Raw genomic sequence first — 6000 nt, forward strand, 5'->3', positions numbered from 1 at the left:
GATTTCTAATCTCGATCGGCCACTGGAAAAGGAACTGGCCGAACAGGTTTGGCTTCGGGCAGTGGAGTCAGCTTGCCCAGGTCACACTGAAGTCAACAGAGAGTGTACGTGTTCCTAAGACTCGTTCGGCCTTAGTCATCGGCCTATGTGAGGGCAACCACAAAATGGCTGCCGTATTCAAAATGGAATCCGAGGGTTCAGAACGGAATCCCTGATTTCATGGTGATCTCGCCACTCAAATGTGACGAAAAATACTCGCACACCTTACACTTGTCATTTTCGGTCTGATGTTACCAAAATCGTCATAATACGGCGATTCTTATGACACGGGTGCAGAATTTCAGTACCACAGACCCTCCTTTTGCCCTTACATAGGCAATAACCTACACTCACGCTAATCTGAGTCTAGGTCTATATTCATAAAATCATTGAGATGTTGGTGTAGCATCATCCTATTTACTTAGCTCGTCTCTCGATATAGGTTTCCTTACACATGATGTAGCACAGAGGCCACATATAGTAGGAGCACACTGTACTCACAGACAGAACAGAAAAAGAATGGCTACGATCATCCCAATGACCATCAGAATCTTCCATCCCCAGGCGGATATCAGTTCCCAGAACCACCCCATCAACGACCAATCTCCTTTATCCACATGTATAGAGTCAGAGATCTTATGCAGTTTGGAAATGGCCTGGTACACTGTCGGGGCATTATCTGGAATGAAAACACAGCAACTTGATTGGATCACTTTACATACCCCACCTCGGTCTGCAAGTATGACATCTAATGCAACTCTGTTCTGGAGTGTCATAAGACGATCCGACTGGAGCTCAGCAGTCAAGTTACTAAGGGCACCGGCAGTTTCAACTACGGTGGACTCGACCACCCTCGTCAATTGTCGTATGTTCCAGCTGTTAACCATAGGTCCCCAAAACGGCAGAAAACCCTTCAAGAAATCTCCTAATTCTTGTTCTGCAGTATCTTCCTCAGTGAAGACACCTCTAACTACCCTTGTCTTGTGGTAATCCGCCACGGATGTGTAGGTGGGAGGCAACAGGAACGAAACAAAACATGTGCCAGAGAAATCAGGAGGCCACCATGTGTATGCTCTATCATAGCAGATGAAATAGGTACCCTTAGCTGCTAAGAACGAAGGGGAAGTCTGGGACGCAAAGACATATGTCTCTTTGCAGATACTCTTCCCTAGCTGAGCTCTTGGATTCTTGCCATTACCCTGCAGACAGTAGTGACCCTGATGGGGTACATCCCAAATCGGAGAGGATCTTTTTGTACGCTGGTTCTCACTCAGACTAACTCCATATCCGGTTACATTCCATCCAATGTATGCCAGTGTCTCATCTCTCGGGATAGTCGCATAGGAAGTAGTTCCTCTAATCATATCTACTACACCCTTAACTAGAGCACTACTCTTTGGACTATCTTTTACAGAACGTAGGGGATGGACTTCACGAGCATAGATGAACATCGTTCTGTATGCCCATACAGAACCATTGTAGCTGAATGGCAGGACCAGGTAGGAAATACCTTTATCAGTAGTATGAGGCATAAGACCACACACCCAACAGTTAGTTGTGTTCACTACTAATTGGTGTTGGTGCAGAAGCTGAACGAAAGAGTTATTAACGAATTCCAATCTTCTAAAGGATTCATGTTCAGGCAGAGGGTGAAAAGAATGTGAGGAAACAGTAGAAGAAGGTATAGGCTGTGCAGTGGGTAAAAACGTCACTCGAAAGGAGAATAAAACATATCCTATTAAAAACATAATTACGCTAAACAACATGAAAATGCATAGTATCAGAAAACGTTTTCTAGTCATCATTGTACACATTTTGGCTCTAAAGTTCATCTTTTTGGCAGGTCTCTCCATCTCGGAAAACTCCATCGTCTAACCTTGCTGCTCGCGGAGGTAGTGTGTTCCGTGCTAAGGAATGCGCCTGTCAGTCCAGGGAACTCCCAAGGACCAACCAGAACCGTCGACCTTGTGTCTTCGGCTTACACTCCAAAGACTTGACGCCGCGACCCTACAGCTGAACCCGGATGGTGGTTCGAAAAACAAAAATCAAACAAATTTCTCAGATGAGAGAGCTGCACTTTCAAAAATAGCAAAGAAAAGGAATTTTTATTTATTTGTCCATAGTTCTCTTCCTCAAATTATAACGGCTTTTTCTTGGTAATGTCTCATCTCGAAACAACAGGTCAGGCTCAGTAGTGTCCAATCGAACTGCAGATGGCACGGCTTCTTGCAGAAGATCGTCGCTTTCACGCTCAGAATTTGTCCCAATTAAACGTGCAACGCTAAAAGGCAGAAAACGAGGCACAGTCTCAGTTTCAGAATCTGCAATACCCTCCTGGACCCACTGGTCGTACGGCAGAGGCAAAGGGACCCTCTTACAGTGTACGCAGTGGATCCAGTTTTTCTTTCCTTGCATTCGCACTGCGGATCTCGTTGATAACAGGACTAAATAGGGGCCGTCCCAGCGGGGCTGATCATTCTTTGTCCGCTGAAAGTTTTTGACTAAAACCCATGAACCAGGATCGATGACGTGTCCTGGATCTTCAGATGCCTGAGGCAGTGTATCGTGAACCTGTTGGTGTAAAACACGCAATTTAGCCGTCAAATCATACAAGTAATCGAGCAGTACAGGGTGTTCAATCTCGCTGAATTTCGTCGGCCTCGGCACTCCCCATATGTTGGCCGGGCGACCGAACACAATCTCATACGGACTAAGTCCCACTCGTGAATGCACAGTCATTCTTGTCGATAGAAGTGCTAGTGGCAACGCATCAGGCCATTTAAGACCAGAGCTTGCTTGTATCTTGGCCAGTTTCAGTTTTAACGTGCCATTATAGCACTCTACTAGTCCAGCTGATTGGGGGTGATTTGCAGCGTGAAATTTTTGCCGGATTCCTAGCCCTTCACATACTCTCCTCATCACTTGAACCACAAATTCACTCCCATTATCACTCCAGACCATTCTCGGCAAACCAAATCTGGGGAAGAATTCTTTGACAAGGGCTTTAGCTGTGGACATGGCAGTGTTATCTTTCAGGGGATATGCTTCTACCCATCTCGAAAAGGCACAAACAACAACGAGTACGTATTTCAAGTTGTTGCAACTCTCCATGTGGATGAATTCTAGCGGCAAAACCTCAAACGGATACGTTGGAGGGGCAAAATGACCAGCTGGAGTTGGAGTTCCCCTACCAGGGTTGTATTTCAGACAAACCATACAATTCTTGACCACATTCTCTGCATATTTAGGAATTCCAGCATTTTGCCATACTGGGGCCAACAACTTACAGATCCCTTTCACACTGATATGAGCCACTCCATGCGCCATCGTAACCACTGCAAGCACGTATGCGTCGGGTAGCAACCATCGCTGATGCTCTGACAATTCAACCCAGCAACCATTCGCATCCAATTTACCCTTGCTCTCTCCACACACTCAACTCTTTCTCTGTAGCCTCAGCTTGAATAGACTTCACAATCTCTATTGTATCTTCACACATTCCAACGTCACCAATCCATCTTGCAGGGCCCGCAACATACATTTGACTCATCACATCTCTTGCTGTTGCTTTCGCCACTTCATCAGCAAACGCATTACCGCGACCAACGTCGTCAGTAACCTTCTTGTGTGCACTACATTTCACAATCGCAACTTGCAACTGCAAAGTAAGTGGCTCAAGAAGCTCATTCACCAGCTGACCATGCTGTATCTTGGCTCCATGCGAAGTCAGAAACCCACGCTCTTTCCACAATCGTCCAAAACTATGAGCCACACCAAACGCATACTGGCTGTCAGTATATATGTTCACTTTCATTCCTTTTGATAATACACACGCTCTCGTAAGTGCAATCAACTCGGCTGCTTGAGCTGAATTATGTGGGATACATGCAGCTTCAACAATAGTATATAAAGTCGTAACAGCATATGCCGCAGTCGTATCACCATTTGCAAGCTTGAAGCATGAACCATCCACCCATAGGGTACCATCACACTTCACAAGAGGAGTGTCTTTAAGATCTACTCTCCCTTTCGTTTCTTCTTCTGTCCTAAGAAAGAAATCATGTTGTTCAGAAACATCTGTCTCTGCTACAATCGGCAACAACGTAGCTGGATTCAACGTGTTGCATCTCTTTATGTGCACATGACTCGCTAAAAGTGTTAACTCATAACCTGACAATCGAGCACTAGTTAAGTGCTGTGTCTTGGTCCTGTTTAATAAAGTGTGCACTACATGTGGAACCATTACAATCAACATATTATTCATCACTAAACCAGCAGACTGTCGAATAGAAACAGCTGCTGCTGCCGTCGCGCTCAAGCAACTCGGCAACGCTCTAGCCACCGGATCTAAAGTTGACGAAAAATACGCACATGGACGCTGCTTGTCCCCAAAAGACTGTGTCAGTACTGACAACGCACAACCTTCTTTCTCGTGGCCATACAGTGTAAAGGGCTTACTGTAGTCGGGGGTACCCAACACAGGAGCCGAACACAATGCGTTACGTAATTCGGAAAAACTTTTCTGACAATCTTCAGACCACGGAAGGGGATTAGGCGTATCTTTACAGGTCAATGCCACCAAAGGTTTGGCCAGCAAGGAAAAATTCGGTATCCATTGTCTGCAATATGACGTGATACCCAAGAACGCTCGCACCTCTCTCTGTGTAATTGGCACACTCAACTTTGCAATCGCTTGAATTCGTTCTGGGGTCAATCTTCTTCCCTCCTTCGATAAGAGATGACCTAAGTAGGTCACTTCTTGTCGACAATACTGTAATTTAGAAAGGGACACTTTATGATGCAGATCAGACAAATGACGCAACAACGACAAGGTGGCTTCTTTACAAATCTCCTCAGTATCTGCAGCGACTAGTAAATCGTCGACGTACTGAATAAGAGCAGCACCATCAGGTAAAACAATCGTATCAAGCTGTGTCTTCAACGCCTGACTATATATTGATGGACTCTCACAATAGCCTTGGGGAGCGCGTTTGAACCGGAAACTTCGTCCTCCTAAACAGAAGCCGAAAATATCCCTACTCTCCTCGGCAATCGGGATGCTGAAAAAGGCATTTTTCAGGTCAATCACCGAGAACCAAGTGGCGGAAGCTGGAATCATCGTTAATAAGGCAGTGATATCAGGAACCACTGGAAACTGTGGCACAACTATTTTATTCACCTCCCTAAGATCAATCACAAATCTGTAAACAGGTGGCTGAGAAGAGTCAGTTTGTTTCAGAACAGGCAGAACAGGGCTATTGCAAACGTTACCTCTTGTTTCTTCAATTACACCTTTCTCAATCAGGTCATGAATGATCGCTAGCAACGCCTTTTCACCTTCACTAGAGATCTTGTATTGGGGAATACGTGGCATTTTAACATTCGCTTTCAATGTCACAACATATGGCGGTATCTCCAAAAGACCCACATCATTAGGACCAGTAGCCCAAAGAATATCAAGAAGAGACGACAATTCTGTCGGAAGTTTATCCTTTGACAAATACATCGAGGAGACCACTTTCTTACCCAGTGTAAGCTGTATTCCCGACGGAGAACAATACAATGTCGCGTACAATCTTTTCAACAGATCCAATCCTAACAAGTTCTCACCACAACCTGTTGTCAGAATAAGGGGTGCTTCGAATTCACAAGGCCCGACAGAAAGAGACATATGACTAGAAATCAGGTTCCTAACCGGGGCACCAGAAAAACCTACTGAAACATTCATTTCGCCAGACAAAGGTGTGCGAGGGAGTTTAGAGTGTATAATAGAACTCTTTGTAGCACCAGTATCCAACATAAAAGGCTCTGACACACCTGATGTATTTACCTCAACATAAGGTCCACTCTGATCTACTGGAACTGAAACAACTCCCTCTCTTTGTCTATGGCTGTCCTAGCAATCATCACCTTCCATATTCTCACCTTCTGCATAGTAGTCATCAGCATAGTACTGAGTCG

The sequence above is a fragment of the Lissotriton helveticus genome, chromosome 9 (assembly GCF_964261635.1).
Source record: "Lissotriton helveticus chromosome 9, aLisHel1.1, whole genome shotgun sequence".
In the NCBI taxonomy this organism is placed as follows: domain Eukaryota; kingdom Metazoa; phylum Chordata; class Amphibia; order Caudata; family Salamandridae; genus Lissotriton; species Lissotriton helveticus.